Genomic DNA, 24,327 nt, shown 5'->3' with positions numbered 1-24,327 from the left:
GTTCTCGCAGTTGACACGGTGCTCGTAACGCGCGCGTTTGTCTTCTGTTCAACTCTCGAATCGCGTACTGATTCCGCCAAGTAGTGCGAAAATTAAAAATTATAAAATGCAAAATTGTAAAACTTCGTCCGCCAATATTCCCTCGCGGATAGCCGCGCGCAGAAATGGATTGCGTTTAGAGGCGAATCAAACCTGGTTCGTGGTGTTCTCGCGACTCGTATATTCCATGGACAGCGTACTATTTACTCTGATTGCAGTTTGGCAAAATGAAAAATACCCGTTCCCAGAAAGAGCGCGCGGTATTACGCGGGAAAGTTTCGCGAAGTGAAGCCTCATTGCTCGCGGACGCGACGGAACGCGAAACGAACGCGGAAACTTTCCTGGGGAAACTCTGGCCCAGATTATGTTCAGACGTGACGTGTTTTTCAGCATATTTCGAGGGAACTTCTTGACACGATTAACACGGATCGGCTGCAACTAGTTAAACAGTGTTCCCGGCCGCGTTATTGCTCGACCACGAATTGGCAAGTTGCTCGTGCAGAAAAAATAATCCCTGAACATAGATCCGCTTAGCGTGGGGGTGGTCTTGGTTACGCCGAAGTTTACGCGAACTCGCGTGCAACGGATAGGATTCATCGAGGCCACGATAATCCCCGCCTTTCCCTCTCTCTCTCTCCCTCTCTCTCTCTCTCTCTATCGCAACCCTCGTTGCAATGGAAACATCGATAGGTTGAATACATATGTATTCGTTAAACGTCCGATACCAGACCGATCGATGACACGAACAATGAGCAAAGTTGCTGATACTCCTGCATGGAACTAGGCATTATCTCGTTGCAACAACAGATTCATTCAAAATGTTTCCTGATACTTGACAATACGTATGATCGGTTTAATTGGTTCATTGTTGGATTGCTCGCGATCAGCCGGCTCGTGAATCATCGGCGAGTCTCTTTTGTAACGGATTAAATGGGAGTAAGATTTAAAACGCCTGCTCGTGAACCGAAGAAACATTAACCGGTCATTAACACGCTCCTATCATATAATGTGTTATATCGAATATTTACAAACGTTCACCGGTTGCTTCTTAACGCAAGAATTTCATTTTCGCTGTTTTGTTATCTCTGAGAGAAGTTTCAGGAATTGATTCGATATTGAAACTAAAAGAAGACGAGATCGAAAGCATCCGCTAACGCTAGAAACCCATGAATTGACTGTGGGTGGCCGCGAATAGCCGTATGTATCATTACACGATACATGAAATTAATATTTTAGATGGACGTTAAATTACCCATAGATTAAGCGTTTCGCAAGTGAAATTGCAACGAAATGCATACAGTACCATTTTCCATTTAGTAACCCATTCCGAACGTACGATTACACTTTTCAGTGCGACCTACGCCAGGTCATCAATTCTCTTACCTACAGTTTATTAACACCCCGTGCACACACGGGCAAACTCAAAGGCACCGATGGAAATAACGAGTGGCTGTGGCCAGCTCGTTCTATCGAAGATGAACCATGCTAATCGCGGCGGAAGGGGATAATCATTAACGACTCCTTCCAAAGCGATCAATCTCCGTAGCACGAAATCACTCGTGGCCCCGCGGTCGATCTATTATATACGGCTGTTAAGCATGTATTTCCTGCTGCCACGTGGCCTGCCTCGGTTTCACCGTTCCGCGTCCGACGGCACCTTTAATTATCGTTGCACGCGAAGGTCTAAGGAAAAGGTCGGCGGCTGGCAATTCGCGATAAACTGGACCGACTGTCACTCACCTGTCCGGCTGGCACCCTTCTAGCCTCAAAGAAACTAGTCGGGTTAACGAGTTTACCGATACACCGTGCGCAGGATAAATATATTCTAAGCCATCCTTCCACGGTGCAATCGCGTCCCTCGTTACACTCGTTTTATAAACGTTTCACGCATTTAATCGAGGCGAGGTACACTTTAAACTGATTACGAAGGTGTCCGTCGTGGTCGACGTTTGATACGTATCAACTGTTTTACTTAACCTGTCCCCTAACGAAGTGCTCGAACGTTTAAGCGAAGCGGGCAGGGTTAGGGGTTGCAACGCCTTCGAACACTTTATCGAAACATTGGCTGCAACGGGGTTTGTTAAACATCAAATTTACCGTTTATTTATTGTTTCACGGCAGTTTCAATCGACGTTTATATAAAGTATTATATATCGGTTATTTCTTTCGCAGATAACCGCAACGGGCCAACGCAATAACGTTATTAAAGTAACGATGTATGGATAACGGGGCGCTCGCGAATATTATTAATTACAATTTCACGTGTACTAAAGCCCGGACAATTAATTAGGCCAATGTATTATGCTGGTCAGCGAAGTATTAATTAGTTTCTGCTAACTTTAATACCCAGTTTCACGAGGACCCGGCTTCTCCGGTGTAAGTGAAGCGGATTTTTAATACAAGTTCGGGTCGACGAATAAACCTGGAAGACAGGCTGCAGCTGACGAACGCTGTTCAACGGCGCATAATTTTTGCTCCCCTCCCTTCATTCAAAGGGTGGCCTTGTTTTCGTGAAATTTCGGCACGTTCGAACGAGACTTAGCGATCGCTTTGTTTCAATTTCCAACCGGGCGATCCGCTGCCACCAAGCTGCCCGGAACAATAGGCAAATTTTGAATAAATAAAAAAAAAAACTAGAAGAGCAGCGCGTGTTTGCAGCTGTTCGACAAACAAATGCGCTTTGATATGATATCCGTCCGTCAACTGCGTTACTTCATTCCTGTTGGTCACTCAGCGGATTTAACTAAAAATATCAGGAGAGCTTTATAACTTTACGCGATGATATCGCAGCTCGAATTAAAAAAACGAAAACAGAAAAGAAAGAAGACAGACGAAAGCGACATCAGCAAATTCCTTCTGCCTCCGCATTAATTCTAACTGTCAACATTTACAGTATCTCGTCGAAGAGTGGAATAAAATCGCGTTTATTTGTACATTTCATTCGATACCACTGCCAATTGAATTACTCTCGTTCGATTATTACTGTCTTCGTCACGAAGCACGCCTTCGTCGATACGTTACGCGAGGGGTGTTTGAACGTCGTTTCGTATGAAATTAGTCTATCGAAAAGTGCGAGGTGCTCGTTAAACTGGAATCAAATTTCAATATTTTTTCGGAACACCTGCCACGTTGTGGGCCGGTAACAATGGAAAATTTTAACAAAGATTCCCGTTTTGTTTCGTTTTATTCCGTTCCGCGCGACAGCTGGTGTATATATATACCCGCCCTATAAAAGCACTCCATTCACTTGCCGGGTATAATACGATTTTCCGTAAAGGCAAGCAAATCAGCGCGTTTAAATTCATCTGTTTACACGTCGGATGAAATAATTTCGATTGTTGCGTCTGGACAATGAATAAAGGGTGAAAAAAATTATTCCGCTTCATAAATTCCGCAGGAAACGGAACATTAAATCACGCGCGGGACGTCGCGCGCATTTTTAACCGGGGCATCGAAACAAAATGTGGCGGGCAGATGACCAGGCCGGAATTAAAACAACGCCAGGCTAAATGACGACACGTTTGCTATCACCGTACTCACAGCGTACACGGGCGAATTATTAGCGAATTGTTCGCTCGAAACGCAAACACATCATGGTTACACGGTAACGTGACTCGTATTTTTCTCCCCTACACGATTACACGACCTCTGTCCACCGGTTTGCGGTTTCATTCATATATTACATTTGGGAAGACAATGTCGTCCGATGGACTTTTTTCCACCGGGCGAATTACCATGAAAATTCCATGATCAGAGCACAATGTATAAATCAAGAGCCGACGAACAACGATGAGAGGGAGGGATTTAAAACTTTGCGCCTCTCCCCGAATATCGACTTCTGCGAGAACGACTTAAAACGGTGGAAAAGTTTCGCATCGAACAGTGAACCTTTTAAGCGAACGCTCAACCTAATTTTCTATCCGCCTCTCGCGAGGGGTTGGTACGCCTGCACGCGTTAGCTACGCGTTCCCATCCGATTTCGTATTTGCACGGTCTCGTTTCCTTCCGTCCACGTAGCTATAATTCTTCGCAGGATCATCCTGCCGGACTATTAATTCGTGCCAGATTCGCTTTGATCTATTACGGTGCACCATCGCACAGAGAGAGAGGCGCATTGTCCTGGATCGCCGCGCCGCGCGCCGCCACCGTCGAAGATATCGGAATTCCTGCGGCCGGTCGTTTCGATAAAATTAATACCGCCATCAAACGTAACGTAATTAAAATGTAAATTCAAGCGTGAATCATGATCCCCCGGCATTCCTCTCCCTCTCTCTCTCTCTTTCTTTCTCTCTCTCTTTTCAATCGACGCGAAACCGTTGCCCGTGCCACGTTCCTGTTATTGTTACGCGTTAACGACGGACCCGACGTTCTGCTGCTCGATTCGAATCGTTACGTTCGATACACCCTCCGCTGGAAAGTATCGCGGAAGGGTTCGATGTTTAACCAGTCGTGAATTAATGGTTACGACTCCGCCGGTCCCGATTGTTCCGACCAGGGACGGAAAAAGAACAGATCGATATCAATTCGCCAAAGAAGAATAAGGTTGCCCCCTTCACGGGGCTGTATTATAAATTTATTCTATCAAAAGTGACAGTTATACTTATTCCATTAAAGTTCGCCGCGAGTCGAAAACATATTAATCCAGAAGAGGATTCTACAATAGGGGTTTGGAAATAGATGTCTGTCAAGCGGCTATAAATTGCTTTTTATCGAATTGTGAAATTATCGCGGCGTAAAATAAATCGTGACTCATTCTCATTTGGCAGGATACTTCACACCGTCGTGGGTTACCGTACAAACGTAGTAGAAATAGAACGTTGAACGGAATATAGTACAGAAGTCAATGACTTGTGTTCACAACGGGCAGGTATTTAGTGCACGCCATGTTGTATTACGGTGGACGTTAAGAGGTCGAAATAGCTTCTGGCTGGGTGGTTGCTCCCTTCGAAATCGGCGCCAGAAACGGAAAATGAAATATTCATTCTACGTAAACGGCCGGCCCTGCGCCGGTGATTTGCTTTTAATTACCGATTCGCTGACGACCAGAGAATTATCGTATGCTCGTGTCGGTTCGTGACTCGTCGTGTCCCCGTTTATCATCGCCGCTGCTCTCTTGTTTTCTCGCCCCGTCCGCCACGCGGGGGTTGGCGGCCCGTCGAAAATCGTACGGCGAACAATCGACCGATATCGACGTCCCCGGGTAATTAGATCGCGCCACGGATTTCGGACGGACTCAAAGGTAAAGCGGAGGAAATCGAATTGCGTGTAATTAATTAATTTTAAAGAGCTGCGCGGGGCGGGAAGGGGCGAGGGAAATGAGGAGACGGTACGGATGGAATAGTCTCATTAAATTTTCCAATTTTCCCGGGACACTCCGCGGGAGAGATTGAAAAAGAGGAAGGAATTAGATAAAGGGAAAGTTGCGGGAAAGTTTAGCGAGAAAGTATCCTCGCCTCGGAGGTTTGTTTCGGTAATGAGGCTCCTCTCGATACAAAGGGTAACGATGTTTGATTCTTGGGCTCTGCGAGAGACACAGATGACGGCTTATCAAATAAGCATAGGGTAGTTAGGAGCCAGCCGGAAGGCTCGCGTAATAATGCTGTCTGACATGTGGCTAACGGGCCGTTGCCGCGAGTGTTATGGAAATTTATTATAAAATAATCTTATTAAAGCCGCGAGCAATTTCGTACACCCGCGGGGGTTAGAAAGCGATTCGACGAGTGATCAAAGACACAGATGCGTGCGAACGTGCGCTATAAGATCCACCGTGTATATATACATCTTGAGAGACGCCCTGAAGCTGTCCCATAAAAATGCAACGGCCATAAATATTGGTATCCGGTGAGTATTAAATATATCCCTCGCCTGGTCACGCGCGTTAGTCCAAGTCCATCAAACCTTTTATGCGAACGAGCATGGATAAACATTGCATATATTTTCGACGAGAGTTCAGATAGTGCAAATATTAAAAGAAAAAGATACGACCGCAAACAGCGTTTACGTTGTACTTCAAAAATAGATTACACTTCGAAAGTATCATCTGCGATGGATACAAAACGCTTTATATTTGAAATGAATCTGCTTTCCGGTAAATCTGCTTCATTCGTCACACAAATTGTTAAATTAACAAGAGGGGCAACTAGTTTTCTTAAATGCCACCGGAAAGTAGAATCTCCATGGGCGTACAGCACTAAATGGAATATTCAACGAGACATGAAAATTGCGATATTAGCCACATTGACGTTCGTAACATTATGCAAACACGCAGGGAGCGACCTCCGCAAGAATCTTCCATTTGCTGGGTGACACGCTTAACCGCAACACGAGTATTCACGAAACAACGTTGGACAACTGCCTTATGTAAATGACACGAATACGAGCCACTTGACAATTCTAAAGCAGCGATCGTGAGAAACATGATAACCTCCTATCCAACTGCTTCCAGAAGCCTCTCACGAATAGTTACAATACTACCATCGTTTCCTTTCAATCCTTTTCTGTTATTCAAGAAAAGTGATCAATCGTTCTTTCCATGTTTCGACTGGACTCCTTACATATTTCTCGTCTATTGATAACAAAGATAATCACGACCGCAAGCTGTCGTGACGCATCATTCCCACTTGCTCCTCGACGCTGCCTCTGGACAAAATGGCCGCGATATTTTACACCTTCTTCATCCAAGACGGCGGTGCATAAATTCCAGCAGAACGAGACGCGATTCGATGCTCGAAGGAAAGATAATCAAGTGAAAGGAGTGACTCGAACGAACGACAAAGATACGAGGTGGAGGCGGTAAGATAGCTGTTAATTAATGAGGGCATCCATCTGATGCCATTTTCCTACTCCGTCCGCCTTCCTTCCGGTTGCACGGCCCCATTCCTGGACCAAGCGTAAACCTTTACGCTGTCCGAATCCAGGCAAGGACCACCGGCTGGCTGCATCGCCGACCGGAACGATTTGTAATCCAGCAAACCGTACCCAAAGAGTGAGAGAGCCCAACGGGTCCTCCGCAGCGTTATATAAATTAGATCTGGTCGCGTCCCTTGCCAACGGAGCCCGCCAATTTCACCTGCGTGCTACCCGCCTTGAACAAGTCCGCGTCCACCCTGAAATTCACGCGAATCGCTCTCGAGACAGATTCCCTTGACGATCCTTCGTCGAACTGCTATTCGAAACGATACTCTCCGTCAGATATTGAAAACGTTGAAGTATTTCAGATGACTTTCTGGGACCGGTATCTCGATATCGAGTTCAACAATGGCCGAAAGCGTCGATTTATCGAAAGCGAATGATGCATTGCAATCTGGTTTTATAGTAACACGTTCGTATTTAGAGTACGGCTGTTTTCAGCCCGGTTTTAGCCATGGGGAGCACTATTTTAGAAGGGCTGTTGCAGTTCTGGTATATAGTGGCCCTGATCCACCCTTGAGAAAGTGTTTCTGGGTAGAACAGCCTCTGTAAATCTGAGTGTTCAGGATAAAACTTTCTCGTGAGTAACAATAACGTGGAACACTGATATCGTTTTACATTTAACGGATTTATGATAAAAAAGGAAGAATGATTAAACGCTTTGTTGCACTCTACTGCATATTTTTATTCTAATTTAACGATACACAATCCTTGTTTACTTTCGTGTCAAATGATAAGAAATAGAGGAATAAACTCGAAGCTCAAATTCCATTTGTCGTTTACGTGTGCATTTTCAGTATCTTTATTTTCCTGGATAGCATGCAGCCTGAAAATGAGAAATGCATAAGGATTAACTGAATAAGAAGAACAATAACATTAACGCGATACAGTGATGATAACATACTCTGCAACCTCTTGGGATGGGCTTCCTCCTACAGCTACATGGGAGAGGCTACAAATAATCAATCATATTATTCCATAGCAGGTTACATTTAATTACATTTCATCGCGACGCTTACCTCAGAACTAGCTGGCGCTATAAAGTAGCCTGTCATTAAAATAACAGACAAAAGCAGGAGAATAAGTCTCAGTAATTGATCCATGTTGTCGTGTGTTGCAAACTGAAGCTGCTACCGATATTCGCTTATTTATAGGACGTACTTGCAGGCATTAAAATATATATTTAACATTCATGCGGTAATTCTAAGAGTAAAACCACGTTTTCGTGAGAAACGTGCTGAAAATAATCGTGGTTTTATGAATGCGGAAAAAGGATTAAAAATTGTACCAACATTTCATGTTACATTAAAACTTGAAAAAGGAAATACGTTTGGCTATTTCGCTTCTACTGTAGCAGAAATTAGGAAAAATTCAATATTTTCAATCTGTACTAACTTGAGAAAAATTTGCCAAGATCTTTAGCATAGAATGTCATAGATAATTTAATTGTGCCACAGCTCTCGATTCAATCATTTCCCGATAATAAGTTCTCTAATTGTTAAGCAGATAATGACGGAGTGAAATTATTACGGATACTCATCGTTTTAAGGTCGAGAAACGAATTTTAATAATTTAATAACCGTACAAATTCCACGCATACGTTCGAACGATAAATTTAATATCTCCACAGTGTTTTACAAGAACAACCTCATCGTCCATATTTTACATCTGTTTTCTCTACTTCTCCTCGCCAATTACTTTATTATTTACCCTGGCAGCTTTTTCAGCTACGTTTTTTTTACTCGTCTTGATCCCTTAATCTACCTTCAATCATGAAAATTTAATTTCACCGGATGCGCCCACCGGATAATGACCCTTCATTAGTCGGCTGACGGCAAGTAGAAGTTTGTAATGGAGATTTATTGCGATTTGCTGATTTGCTCGCAATATGTGCATACCCCGCTCCTGTTTAATCTCCATAAAATTCTAGTTCCCAGCGAATCGATGCGGCATTTAATTAAAACGCGCGCGTGCATCGGCGCGCTGAAAGACTTATTCGAAAAAAAAAACCTGTACGACACTTCTCAGGCGTGAAGCGGGAAAGCGGAAACAGTTTATTGGTACCCGCTCTCTTGTTTCTGCCCTCGAACACAGAAGTAACGATGGCGTCGGTCGCGCGACGGGTATTTTATATCGTTTCGAAGCGCGTATCGCACGGTTATCCACGCGGATTCATAAATAGGTTATCGCCGCGCGGAGAACAACTTTTCGAGGGCTGTGCAGCTTTCTGGCCGGCTGCAAGGGTTAATCGATATCGATTTGGCCGTGGCGCGGGGCACGTCCTTCGAACGTCGTTGTCGCGTTCGTATAATCAGCCACCGATTAAATTCACGACGCTCTGTAGCCTCGCGAGCACAACTTCGGGACAACGGGGAACTAAACGCGTAAAAAAGTTGTTAATTCGCTCGTGGGCGCCAGCTATTTCACTCGATTATACCACTTGAGCTTCCATAAAGTTGTCCCCGCGGTATCGAACCTTTCCGCTCGCGGGTTCCTTCGAGCCGAGACGCGTACCACCGTCGTCCCCTGCGCCGTCCCAAGCCGTGAACTTTATACTGGCCTAATTGGTTTTAAACGCGAAACTTCACCCGCACTTTTTCTCGCGAAACTTCGCCGTCCGTGTCGTTGCACCGCCGTGTGACGTTAACCATCGACGCGTGGATCGTAGATCGTAGATCGACAGCGTTAATTCCTACGTGCAACGACGATGGAACGTTGTTGGGTATTCGACGAATGGCTGAAAGATATCATTAACGAGCGTAATGTTACTGGTATTCTAGGGTAATAACTTGAAAGATACCGGATAAGAATCATTTCTGTACCATTTGATAAGCGTTTAATTAAACAGCTGTCGGTTGCCACCAACAACGCGAAGATAACAATAATTTCATGGAGGGAACTCATTATGCAAATTTAGTTGCTTTAACAAATCCTGGAATTAATTGAAGTGACGCCGGCCCATTCTCTGACAACGTTTATTGCGCGAATATTTAGTAGATATATTAGATTATGCCACGAACAGCATAATGATACCGTGTGCAAAATGAACCTATAAGTGCTAAATTCCGGTAAACCGACAGAACCGCCTTTTAGCATCAATGAATGCCAACAGCACACTAATATATATATATATGTATATCGAAACGACGATAGTCGGTCGCTTTGAGCCAGCGCATTATCAGCTGGAATATCCTTTGAACAACGGCAACGAGTTGAAGCATTTATAATTTTTTACCGGGCACAAAGGGCCAATTGTGCGATAATACGTTTCAAACGTATCGCTGTGCACGTCGTTTTAAGGAGATATCGCGTTATTTATTTGTGAAAAAGTACACGCTTAACGAATCGAATTTATTCAATCTTATATTACCGTTTAAATGAAGGTAACGTGTACAGCAAATAAATGTAAATGTGTATACGCGGTACGGGTATGGATACAGGTATGCATCGCGCGCAATGTTGTACCAATAAAGGGGATGTAAATCAGTGTGCAATCGTCAGACATTATTCTCTGATGAAAAACAAATATTCAGATTTTCTGTATCTTTCTGTTCCATTATATTAATTACTCGATATTAGCACACGGGTTTATCGGTTTTAAAAGCGAGCGGTCCGGTTTTTCCATAAATTTACGTGTTACAGGTAAACCGTTTGATCATCGGGAGGGCGTTAACTTTCTTGCATGCTTTATACCGTCAAAGGAAAACGCGGAATACATTTGGAAAAAAGGGAAAATTATTCTCATGCATGTCCAATGCCGTTAATGAGCGTCCATGCGATGGCATAATGAAAAGAAACGAAAGGCAGAGGCACGCCGCGTTTATTGGTGTCTATAATAACAGAAAATATGCGACGAATTTTGTTTCCATTTGATGGCGGAAAATATCGTCCGACTTTTTACGCGCCATTTTATTTATCGAGGCTTTTTCATCATTCACCGGCGATGAACACGAGCCCCTGAGTCTCGCGTCGCGCGCGAAAAACCGAGAATTTATTTATCGCCGCTTCCGTTTCGTTTTGCGCGTCAATTTGTGAAATGTTAAATATTTTAAAGCGGCCTGTTCGTTCTGTTTAACTTAATATCATTACTCTGCGCGTCGTTTTTCGACCCGCACCGGTGGCGTGAAAATTTTAACAAACTCTGCCTGATAAATCGATGGGATCGTGGACTGTCGTGATCATTTTACACATCGAATGACAGAAAGCGGAGAACGACGATTTGATTTCCTATTATCGGTATAAAAAAAAAGGTACAACGAACGAAGATCACGATTTCGAGACAGTGGTGCGCTCTTCCTCCTTTTATTTTATTCAAAACGTTGGATAAAAGTAATACCGTGCGAGCTCGATCATTTTTTGCCCAGCGACGCGAACGACCGCCGCGGAAGCCCCTAATCGCGCCAAATTCGCCGGAGCGTCGTAACCCCCGCACGCCCCTTTCATAATAGAAAATATAAATTCATCGTACAGAATATTAAATGTCCCTGGCGGAGAAAGTGGAGGGGAACGAGGCGGATCGCGGTTTAAATTACTATTCCAATTGCATCTTTGCAGCGGTAACGCCCCGGCCACGGTTGGAACAGGGAGAAGGGTTAAGGCAGCTGGAAAGCTTAATTTGTCGGAGATAGTGAAATCCGTGGGTTTAATACATATTTATAAAGCGCATTAATGTAACCTAAAGAATATTCATGAAAATCTTGGCGAGCGCGCCTGGGCGGCGTCTCGCGTTTCCATGTTTCCGCTCTACCATTTTCAAGGAAACAGAAGTAATACGCCGTAGAACTAGGGCCAGATGTTAGGACGCAACTTATGATCCTCGTTGTTTCTTTGTCGGGATTTTTCAACAGCGCCGCGAGAAGAATACTGCGCCTTGGAGACGCGGGAAGCTGATACTTATATCGGAATCGAGAAAGATTGGAGACTTCGGTGTACCAGGCGTTACTTTACTCTTCTTCTTGGATTTCATTTAATTAGCGAAACATAATTGCATTAAAGGTGGGTATAAAATCTTCTCCAATGTGTCGACGTTGTCCATCCTCGAATTAAAATTCACTTCCCGTTGCACACGTTCTGTCGAAGACAAGAAAAATGAGCTTTACTCTCACCACCCTCGAAAGCTAACATACGACGATGTTATGGAATTTCGTTCTCATTGAACGGTGCAAAAATTAAGTAATTTAATATCGTATCGATCTTACCGGGCACATGGCTGCCACATGCGGGTATCTGCATCGTCTTTTATAGTAGATGCCGCACTTTGATGGGTCCTTGATAAAACGTACGATATCAATACGTTGGAGTGTACGTGGAATAAAATGTCACACTTACCCCCATAACAGACGTTGCGAAATATCCTGACATTAGAAATACGGAGAGGAGTAAAAGAAGTGTCTTAGTCGTTTGATGCATGCTTGTTCCGCGCATTCTGTGCATCGAATTCCGGGTGCATTCAACATCGACACCTGTGTACTGCTGCGTTTTATACGCCGGTCATCGTTCACTGCCAGGGACTATATAGATAAACTGCACGAACGCTTACGCGTTTTATGTAACCGAACGAACAATGAAAATAATTTCTCGTGACAGCCGCATCACGATTTATTGTTTTACAAGGTGATAAACTACACAAACGTTATGAAACATACTTGGTATTTCATATTTTATTGCACATTATTTTTTATTCTTTTTTTTTTCCTTCTTTTTATGCGATGTTTATGTGTACAGAGACGTGTAAATTAATCGGGAACGAACTTTTGTTCGTTGCATTATACGAATATCGAACTGACACTTCTGACGGTGAGACCATCTTTTATGTACGAACGTGTCTCGAATTTTAAAATAGTATAAGGGGTTGGTAATATTTTAGGATAATATGGAAAGCGGCAATGCAGGCAACAACGATGTTTGATTCTTGGGCTACGACTGACAAAGACGACGGCTTATTAAATAGGCATAGGGTAGTTAGGCTGCAACTGATTCAGCCGGAAGGATCGCGTAATAATACTGTCTGACAAGTGGCTAACGGGTCGTTGCCGCGAGTGTTATTGAAATTTGTTATAAAATAATCTTATTAAAGCCGCGAGTAATTTCGCATACCCACGGGAGTTATAATGCGATTCGACGAGTGATCAAAGACACAGATGCGTGCGAACGAACGACAAAGATACGAGGTTGGGGCGGTAAGATAGCTGTTAATTAATGAGAGCATCCATCTGACGCCATTTTCCTACTCACCTTCGTCCGCCATCCTTCCGGTTGCACGGCCCCATTCCTGGACCAAGCGTAAACCTTTACGCTGTCCGAATCCAGGCAAGGACCACCGGCTGGCTGCATCGCCGCCCGGAACGATTTGAAATCCAGCAAACCGTGCCCAAAGATTGAGAGAGCCCAACGGGTCCTCCGCAGCGTTATATAAATTAGATCTGGTCGCGTCCCTTGCCAACGAAGCCCGCCAATTTCACCTGCGTGCTACCCGCCTTGAACAAGTCCGCGTCCTCCCCTGAAATTCACGCGAATCGCTCTCGAGACAGATTCCCTTGACGATCCTCCGTCGACCTGCTATTCGAAACGATACTCTCCGTCGGATATTGAAAAAGTTGGAGTAATTCAGATGATTTTCTGGGACCAGTATCTCGATATCGAGTTCAGCATTGGCCGAAAGCGTCGATTTAATATCGGATCGAACGTGGAAACCTTTGCGCGGGCACGCCATTGATACGAACTTGTGTTACGTTCGTACGTAGGTACAGAGGCAGTAAAACGCGCGCAAGTGGCTCGAATTACCTCTCGTTACCGGAACACAGCCATTACGAAGTACAAGGGGCTGTTTGAATTTTATTACTTGGTAATAATTAATGACGACGGATCGTGGAGCGCAGAGGTACGCCGAAGTTCGGTAGGCGAGCCGCGTTACGTTACTCAGGTGGGAGCTGTAGAGAAAACACATTATCAAGATAATCCTCTCTCGCTGGCAGGTGCTCGAGCGATAATGTGTTAATAACAAAAGGGCGTCGGTGTAATGAAAATCCCCGGCGCAGCCTCGAACTTGTCGCGCGTTTGATCTTCGTCGAACAGAGGCGGGAGGATTTGTACGTGATATTAAATTTGCCACGATTATTACATCGGCTGGAGGGAAGCAATCGACAACGATAAAGCGATTTTTCTCGATAACGAAACAATTTCATCTCGCTGCGCGGCGGGATTCGCCCGGCAACTCGTTTCGCTCGTGATTTCGCATAAAACGAGCGAGACGTTCGATCATTCGTTGTAATTTCATCCCCGTGAACCGGCGGATAGCAACAAGACAACATTAGAAATTGGTTTTTACGTCGAGCGGCTATGGAGTATGGTGGAATTTAAACGCGAAACGGTTCTCACCGATCCGCGCAACATGAATTTCGCATGATCAAGAGATTATTTAAGCCATGGTAATTGAAACACCGCGGATGTTCGTTTATACTCTCATTTGGAATTGTGTATTATTCATCGAGTGATGCATTGCAAGCCTGTTTTATAGTAACATGAACGTATTTGGAGTCCGGCTGTTTTCAGCCCGGTTTTAGCCATGGGGAGCACTATTTTAGAAGGGCTGTTGCAGTTCTGGTATATAGTGGCCCTGATCCACCCTTGAGAAAGTGTCTCTGGATGGAACAGCCTTTGTAAATCTGAGTGTTCAGGATAAAACTTTCTCATGAGTAACAATAACGTGGAACACTGATATCGTTTTACATTTAACGGACACGTAGCAACAGGATACCGAGGATTTATTATAAAAAAGGAAGAATGATCAAACGCGAAAGACATCATTAACGAGCGTAATATTGCTGGTATTCTATGGTAACGGCTCCAAAGATAACGGATAAGAATCATTTCTGTAGCATTTGATAAGCGTTTAATTAAACAGCACAGTCGGTTGCTACCAACAACGCTTAACGAATCGAATTTATTCAATCTTATATTACCGTTTAAATGAAGGTAACGTGTACACCAAATAAATGTAAATACATGTACACGGTACGGTATGGATACAGGTATGGATACAATATGAAAATAATTTCTCGTGACAGCCGCATCAGGATTTATTGCTTTACAAGGTGATAAACTATACAAACGTTATGAAACATACTTGGTATTTCATATTTTATTACACATTACTTTTTATTCTTTTTCTCCTTTTTTTGCGATGTTTATATGTACAGGGACGTGTCAATTAATCGGGAACAAACTTTTATTCGTTGCATTATATGGATATTGAACTGACACTGCTGACAGTGAAACCATCTTTTATGTACGAACGTGTCTCGAATTTTAAAATAATATAAAGGATTAGTAATTTTTTAGGATAATATGGAAGGCAGAAATGTAGGCAACATTAGTTACTATTCTAGAATTAAACGCTTTATTTTTCATCTACATTTAGTTACAGAAGACATATCAAGGTTTGGCCTTTAAAAAGGACAACTCAAACGAAACTAGTTCTTATTTTCTGCGGTAGTACAAGCTCGCATACTAGAAGTAATCAATGGCTTCTTCTATCAACCCTTACGATGGCTTTACTTCTGAGCTTGGTACCGCCACATTGTTTGATGAAATTCAGCTATCCGCGTTCGCACGTGTTAGGTAAATACACACGTTTAGCACCATGTAAATGAATTCTTGTAAACCAAGTTGTACAAGATGATGCATCGAGCGTGTTGCATTCGGGAACCGTGTCTAGCGAGACCTTTTTGTCAGCTGGGAAGCTGATCCGTTAGGACTTTGAGCCACAAGCGAGCACCTCTGGAACTTCGAGGAGAGAACCCTTCTACATCTACTTATGCGTTGCGAGGGACTGACATGTATCAGAATGACCATCATCGAGGTCGCCTGCTTTCAGCTCAACTTCAGCTATGAGTGACACTATGGTAGAAGGGTTGTTGCGCTCTTGGTACGTACTAGCAAGAAATTTGAACGCTAATCTACCCTATTAAGATGCTGGTATAGTTTTAAGAGTAAGATCACGTTTTTGTGACAAACGCGCTGAAAATAATCATCGTTTTATTAAAGCAACAGCAAGATAAGAAATACAGATAGCAAGCTGTTTGGCGCTAGCTGTTTAGCTAATCAATCATAGCACGAAGTGGGACAGACTCGAAGTTCTCGATCGGTACAGCAACAACAGGCTCGACAGCGTTTCTTTTGACAAACTACGGTTTAAGTACGTCAGCTGTACTCTGTCTCGTGAAACAAGCCAGGAACGCTTCAACTTTTCGATGCGCCTCCGCGGCGCTCTATCATGCCAGCTTGCAAACGATGTGCCGGCGCGGGTACAGCGTTTCGCGAAATAAATTTCACTTGTTTCCCGCTTGCCGTTCCCGTTCTCTCCTTTTTCAGCTTCAGCCCGAGCATATTTTAGGGAACAAAGAATTTAGCAAAGAAAGATTAATGTTGCAGCGTTTGCATATGCATCGCGGCCACTTCGTATTGTTAACCGAAACCGGGTACGTTCGAGGGCTGGTTTTATTTCCGCCCGCCCCCACGGCTCGCGGTTATCGTTTAAAATACACGTGGAACACAAGTAGCCAACAGTTCGCAAACAGACCGCGCTGTATATTAATTACCTTATCAATTACCCGTTATGTTAATTTCAATTCGAAATGTTCGTAGCGAAAGTATTATCGTAAGGTTCATTTGTAAATGAATCCAAAGGCCTCGCAGCCAGCGAATCGTAATATTTCCGTTTCATTGTCCCTCCCTCGGCGCGGTAATTAATTGCACAAAGAACGCGAAGATCAAAAGACAGTAACGGTGGAGTACAATGCCAGTGTTTCGCTTGATTTCATTTCCCTCGTTAATTTAATAATTCGAAATTATATCGCGAAAGAATGTGCTCGCTTGCGATTACACAAGCGTCGATGTTAATCGTCGAAGACGGCCCGCTCGGTTGCGTTCCACGTATCAACCGATTGATAATCATATTTCGATCTGGAAAGCACGTGTTCGCGCGCATCCAAGTGGCGTCGTTCCATCGTCGAAGTAACAAGAGTCAGACGAAAGTACCCGCGGCTGGGATCATTTCGCGGATATACGACTTTCGCAACACCTCCGCGGAGGGTAGTCGAGGTAGGTTGGGCTTGCTTGTTGGGAAAGTTTCACGACTTAAGCCCAGTGCTTCGTCTTTCTTCTTGTTCGTGGAACACGCCGGAGACTGCGTATCTAAGGAAATCCTTAGCCAGGTATCACAAAGTTATCACGAGACAATGGAGAGCAGATCAGGTAACTTAGGGAGCAACGCAAAATCGAACTCGAGGGCCGTTTCTGCCAACGCTGATAAAGTTAACCCCTTAGCTGTTCTTTACTTTTCTCAACCTTCCCCTCATTTTCTTGGCGCGTTCTTGGTTTCTCTCTTTTTCTCCCTTTCTTTCTCTTTCTCGTCTCTTGCTTCGAAACGTGGTTCTTTCTATTTTTCCCTCTACTCTTTTATCGCTTCTCTTCGCATAGATATAAATTCAAATACACATAGTTTCCTTTCTATTTTCGATTTCTTTAGATGCACCGATACAAACGAATAAGCGAGTGCGTGTCTGACGAAAAGAATCCCCGGTGTTCCGGTTGAATTTCTCGTAGAACGTGCTGAGATCCGATATTTTTTCTTCGCCAACCGAGATTCTTCTTGAAGAGGGAAACTGCTGTATATTACAGGGAAATGAAAAGTTCGAGCAGCTAGACTCGAAAGGAGAATCGTCGAGATTTGAGGCGCAAAACTTTCGACGGACTTTAAACTGCCAGCGATTTCTCGCTCGATCGAAGAACAACCCTCGGAAAGAAAATTGTACGAATTCTACAACGATCTCTGTTTCCATATATTTTACTATCCGCAACTCTCGACTATGTATAATGTTAAGTGGTACGATTATTATTACAGCCGCGAGCTTTGCTTAGAAGCGGCTAAATTAGGCAACGTTTACGAAGACTTTGGCCCAGCGCACGAATTCAAATCTCCTCTTTGTTCGCCGCGGAAGTACCCGTTACAACGGCTAGATTTACCATAGTAATAAGGGGTAGCCGAAAAATATGTACCGCGATCCCTGGATCTGGACGGCCATGAAATCTTGCAGATTTACATAAGGGGCTCATTTGCATGAACTTATTAAATTTTTGGCACGAGCAGTAAAACACCGTACGTAGATGCGAGCAAAACTACCAGCAGGTGGACTTAATGTGTTTTAATACAGGCTCCTTTTTTACGAGCGAACTCTCGAGCAGCAGAAAGCGTAAAATTCCTCGCGTCCGTTATATTCCGGTCATAAATTTGCGTAATGACAACTTCATCCCGTCTCCGCCGCCCTGCGCCCTCTTCCTTTCCCCTTTGTTCGCCAAGTTTTCCGTCCACACGGCACTACCTATACGTCCGCCGGTAGTTCGTTATATCCCGTCGCTTCCGGCTTAAATGCGCATTCACAATGAATTCGACGCGATTCCAATTCGCCGCGTCTCGAGCCCATGCAAATACTCGTCCTTAAACGAGATGGCGGGAAAGCGTCCCATCAAGGATCAACTCCTTTGTCCGCGGCCCGCTTTTCCACCGCCTTCTGTAAGAACAATAAAATCGAGAGCCCGCGGGTTTCGTCGCGCGGAATTTAAAAGGGTAAATTGAACGGTGCTTTAGCGAAATTTGCATTAAACTGGGGACGCGTTGACGGAATACCCGGCGATGGGAAAAATTACTCTCGCCCGGCATCGGATGAAGCGGCGTTCTCATTTCTTTGATCGTCCAATGAAAATCTTCGCCAACGCGAAATTGTAATCAAATCTTTAGTCCCGGTGAACTATTTATAATCTCTGCATCGACACTTGTACGCGTACGCCTCTCTGCTCGTACGAGATCGCGAGAGGTAATTAATTACGACGCAACGTGACTATTGTTCCGCTGCAACAAGCCGCGCCATTTTGTTTTCATTCAAACGCGGCTACTGGACGCTGTTCGCCGCGGCACTTCCGGTGGACCGTGGAAACGGGTCTCAACCTGGCCGTGCGACCCGGATTACTTGCTCCCGTGGAGGGCAAAGTGCCGCGATTTATGGTTACGACTGCAATTTTATGGACGTAACTGCGAAGTTATAATCACGGGTTTCTTGCGACGTTGCTCGCGCCAAAGATCCACTTTGCGTACAGCGAACTTCCGACCGCGCGCGACGCCGCTCCGCGTCTTCTAAGAGGCTGCGTTATTTTCCGCCGGAACAATGCGGCCGCGTTGTTGCTCGAAAATGTCGGCCCAATAAACCAACTTCCTTCATCATTTGAACGCGGTGACTTACGTCAGATCTAGAAAGAGATTTCGTGTACCCGTATTATAACTTTCAACGATCTTTCGTCGTCACCATTCATAGCTGACTGTACAATGGACGTCGTGCTCTCTCGTTTTATTTAATAGATAGTAAACAAATATTTCCGCGCGGATTATTTGCATGTTATTCAGGTAAATATTAGTTTACACCGCGAACGAAGAGATCACGGAAGTTGGCGTGCATAAACCGCCTGTATATATACCATAAACCACCGTGCATCGCCTAACCGATGTGCACGTGTGCGTGTGTATATTAGGTAGTGATTTGCAGATTAGAAACTCCCAACTTGAACAGAGTTATCGAGACACGTTCCCAGACTACGCAATTAAGCAACAGCTAAGGAGACGGCGGACTTGGAAGTGATTACATCGCGAATTTGTTAATGCGCTGCCTTCGAGTTCCGGTCGGCTCCGCAACGTTCTGTCACGAAGAGCGTTTACGTCGGAATCTATATATTTCGAGGATTAATTTGCTGCCGCTTGACAGATCACGATTCAATTCGACGATCTCATCAGTCTTCAGGCTACCTTTACGAGACAATGAATCGAATGAAGTGATCAGTGAATCGACAATTATTTCATTTCATAAGTCCTCGTCTTTTATATTTGTTTCAATTTACCTTGAGAACTTACTGAATTTTCGCTCGACTCGTAGACGTTCGACTCCATAAATTCAGATCAGCTGGATATTAGTTCGAGGAACCGAGGGTATCTGATCGGACGAGTTCGAAGGTCCTACGCGATGCGAGGCTCCTAAATCCAAGGACATCTGTATCACGTCCTCCTGGATCGAAATTCCTCTTTATCAAGTCCCACGAGTCTCACTGCCCTTCTATCGCCTCTCCACGAATTCCGAAGTGACCCGTGTCTGGTTTCGAGTACGTCTCCATTGCGCTACGAAATCTAAACCCATCGACGATTAGCAATTTTAAACGATCCAGGCGAATCTTTTACTTCTCCATCGCAACTTCTGTCGATAATGGATACTGTTCGCGTTCGAGTAAACTGTAGAAGCAATTGAGGTCAGTTTTTGGTAAAAGGGCTTGAAAGTTCGATCGCGAAGCAGTTCGACAGTCGATGTCGTTTCCACGTAGCGGATGCGCGTTCGACGAAGGACAATGTATCCCGTGTAATTTATCCTGCCCGCAAACTTGAGGCAACTCGCCCCCGTAAGGAATATTAACCCGACCCGCGTCGGCTCCCAGAAGTTTCCAACTAGTTAACATTACAGCAGCGCGTATATAATATTCCATCTCAGCTCCGTTTCGACTTAGGCGTGGGGAAGCGCGCGCTGCTCCAGCATCCTCCCGTCCAGCGTCGGTCTCGAGCGTTCTGTGCATCAACGCGAGGAGGGAAATACGCGATCGAGGGTGCACGGAAACGCGCGAACGCCTCCGGATGGCGTGGAATCGCCGCGGTCGTCCCAAAGGGGAAACCAAGAAGAGCCCCCAGAACTCTTCATTAAAACTCGACGAAACTCGATGGAGCGCGACGATCGGAGCGAGAGACGGCTAAAAAGTCGTGGATCCCCGCGGTGCGAACAGGACGGCTGCAACCCTTGAGCACTCGTCCCGTTCGCCCACTTTTTTCCGACCTTTCACCCTTACCCTTTTTCCTCCCGCCCTCTTCATCGTCCGCCCCTCCACTCGCGAGCCTCTCTCCACCCTCTTACCAGTGCCCTGTTCACTATTCCACTTTCTATCGTTGATATAAACCTAGAAGCGGGATATTAAAAGTTATTCCGGCGCCGAATAAAATATCCAAACTTTTCGCGAGGAACTTTCCACCGACGATGGTCCTCCATTATCCGGGCTGCAGCGAGCTCGCGAGAGAGGGCGCTCGAAGGATATTCGCGGCGGAACGATCGTTTCCACCGGTGGTCTACCCCTGCTGGGAGAAGGAATAGGGGTTGGCTCCGTCTTCTCTAGCCAGAGGAGAAAGGAGGAGTTCTTCATAAGCTTTAAATGAATCTTCAGCGGGCCTCGGTCGCCTACCGGTTACTTTACGCCGCCGTATATTCTTCCTTGGGTTGGTCTTATCGCGCGACGTAGGATTATTCCGTGAGAGAATTCGCCGGAACTTTGCTTATGACTGTACGTGTCTGAATGCACCGAAGATACGTACAATTCTTAACGCCGCCATACCCCACTCGTACCCAGTCTCATTCCCCTAATTTTGTTTCAACGCACGTAACGTCCGCCGTTCCTGTAACAAGGTGGCAATTAAAATGATAACACACGGAACAATTTTCGCGGTATTCGTTGCGCACCGACGTCCAAGGGCCGTGCGCGGCTACGCTCGAGCGTTCCACGTTCCGCTCTTTGCACGGCGCTCGAATTTTGGGATATCGAAAGGCCCGCGGGACGTGACTGTTTCTTTGAAGTAAATAAAAAAAAAAAGAAAAAATAACGCGGCAGAGTTAAATAATAAAATCGATTCATTTGAAATTTCATGCTCGTGACGTGGCCCATTTATTTTTCGAGCCGTTGATTTTATGAAAGGTCCTCTACTTTCAGCGTTGATCGGCAGTGATGCGCAGCGATTTTTCGGAAACCCAAGCTTGTTTGAGCTCGGTGATTGATTGATTCGAAAGTTGATACCAGGCTCTTTTGCGATTGATATAAAAATACCAGAATCCCCTCGCTGAAACGCGATCGATTTATTGGTTTATGGATAACATTTCCTTCGCTGCAATCGAGCTAATAGTTTCGAGAAAGAGAGCAAGTTTGAAAACCCTTTCACTGGAAAATCTCGCAAATTTTTCGCCCTCGAACAGACATTCACAGCGATCGATCGAGTTTGAAAGTTGAATTGCATAAAGGCGGGATTGATCGAACGACTGGGATCGAAAGGAATATCCGGACTTATATTTATCGAAGCTCGAGTACCATCTTTAAGAGAATTCAAACTAGTCCAAGGGCCCGTGAAACTCGGCGACAAAGGCAGCTGCAGGCGTCGAATAGTAAATACTCGGCCCCCGTCGAAGCGTTTTACGGAACTTCGCATCCGTGCATCGTTTCTTGAGCACTTTTCTCCACGCTTTGTCGGTGAACGGAAAATTGCGCGACTAACTTCGTTAGCTTGTCGCGAGTGATCCAGAATGAAAAATTCGCTCGGCGATGTTCCGTCCACGACGAGGACAGAGCGCAACGCGTGGAACGAAGAGACCGGAACAAATTTCATTCGCTGCTCATCCGATGGCTCGTAACGCGTTTGATCGGCGGAGATTTTTTCAGAAAAATTTCATTTTTACCTTAATTTAACCAACTGCGCAATTGTATCACACAATCGGCTCGTTTTGACAATTGTTCTCGATTGATTCGCTCTAATCTGTCTTAGGGCAACGTTAAAGGGTTTCCACGATCCAAACGCACGGATACTCGATGCAAACCGTTGATATTAAAATATCCTGCCACTCTGCGTACACGCGTGCATATGCATGCGCGTGCACGAGCGCATCGCCTGCCACTTTGCGTGTATCCGCTCTATAAACATTAGTAACAAGGTGTACATCGTGCTGAACACGGTGCAACGTCAAACAGAAATCTTGCCTCCGTTCAAGTACATGGAAGTTGCAACTCCACGCATACAAACGTTCAAACCATATACCAAAGGAAAGCTAATAACGCAGACTTTCTACCCTTCAGGACTATTAACTGCATTTGCCAGGAAAATATTATTTCGATGCTCAATACCGACGGTTCACGATTTTCGTGAACACTCGACGATTGTAGCAGTTAGCTCCTCAAAGAGAAGCTCGACAGAGGTGGTTCAGTTGAATAAAATAAATCTTTTTCGCGTTCGTGTAAATTTCTGTAATTATTCCAGTGCAAAAGGGAGCAGTGACGAGAGACACTGAAGACCCAGCAGAGGATAAGTCGATATTACAATTCAGTCAGTGTCTAAGAGAGGTACACGATGTAAGGATAGCTGCAGTAATGCGTATTTAATGTGACATCGTCGACGTGGTCTCGCGGAAACTTTAGGATGTCATACACGGGACAGTGACACGACTCACTAGTTGAAATCCCAGCGACGTTAGACGGTAGTGGTAATTCGAACGATCGACTTTGCGGAAATTTCGTTCCGACGTTGAACTGCGGAGGCGGTAGTATCCGTCCGACTAATCGATACCGAAATATTAATCACATCGGTGCGATAGGAGGCGCGCAAATAAGAGGCTCGCGAGCGTTGCACGGCCGGCGCAATATTTACTCGGCAAACGATGTCCTTGCAACGACACATTAATGTTCGAAATTGCTGTTTTGACAGGTACTTCGCGCATCCACGGCGATATCGAATATTCATGGTATCGATCGTGGGGGTGGCGAAGCACCCTTCGCTGTTCGCCCCGCGCCACGGGCTTCCCCAAATTGTACTTCCCAATCGCGACCGTCTGAGCCACGAAATTCCTTTTCTCTCTTCTCCTCCTCTTCCCGCCTGGCGTTCGCTTACCCGCCCTCCTCGACCTCCGCCTGCCGCCACAACTGTTCCTCCCTTTTCCATTTTTTTCTCCTTTTCCTTTCTTCCTTCCTTCCTTTTTTTTCATCGTACCCGATTCGAGCCTTTTCCTTCCACCGCCCTGGCAAATCCACAGGGACTCCGCGGGATTTGAGCTTTACGGATTTGCGGCGTGCCATGTCGAAGTGGAATACGTCTCGTGAGGTATACGCCATAGTAGTCGAACTCCGTGCCGGATCAGACGGATCCGTTACTTCGCCCTTTTCCCTGCAATCTTCGCGCCGCTTTCACAAGGAACCGTTTCGAATTCCCTTTGATCAAGGCAACATTTGTCTCGCTATCGCATAGATTCCCAGAGCGTTTCCCTCCCCCCCTCGTTCGTTCCTCACGATTTCTTTCTTTTCCCTCGCTCGCTTCTCCTCTATATTTCTGTTTGCTTTTCTTTTCGGCCTTTCTCTTGCGTTTGTTTCTCCCCGATTGTAAGCGCCCGGGTCTTTTTTACTTTACCCGGCGGAACGCTCCGCGCGGAATCGCGACGACCAATTGCAATAACTCCCGAACGGTTATTCATTCCGACCAGGGCTTTGATTCCC

General features: G+C 45.1%; 1 protein-coding gene and 1 long non-coding RNA gene across 2 annotated transcripts in view; both read right to left on the bottom strand.

Moving 5' to 3' along the window:
* Positions 1-671: 671 nt before the first annotated feature.
* The window catches only part of Olf413 (DBH like monooxygenase olf413), a 225,155-nt gene continuing 201,499 nt past the window's right edge, over positions 672-24,327 (bottom strand). The window contains exon 10 of the transcript XR_013102048.1: positions 672-704. The gene's annotated coding sequence lies outside the window, so the exon portion shown is untranslated. The remainder of the gene's footprint in view (positions 705-24,327) is intronic.
* Positions 11,905-12,469, bottom strand: LOC143425300 (uncharacterized). Its single transcript, XR_013102021.1, has 3 exons — positions 12,277-12,469; positions 12,147-12,215; positions 11,905-12,018 (listed from the first exon to the last, which is right to left on the bottom strand). It is a non-coding gene; the product is annotated as an uncharacterized LOC143425300 (long non-coding RNA).

The sequence above is a fragment of the Xylocopa sonorina genome, chromosome 7, assembly GCF_050948175.1.
Source record: "Xylocopa sonorina isolate GNS202 chromosome 7, iyXylSono1_principal, whole genome shotgun sequence".
Lineage (NCBI taxonomy): Eukaryota > Metazoa > Arthropoda > Insecta > Hymenoptera > Apidae > Xylocopa > Xylocopa sonorina.
This window is presented reverse-complemented; position numbering and strand designations above follow the sequence as displayed.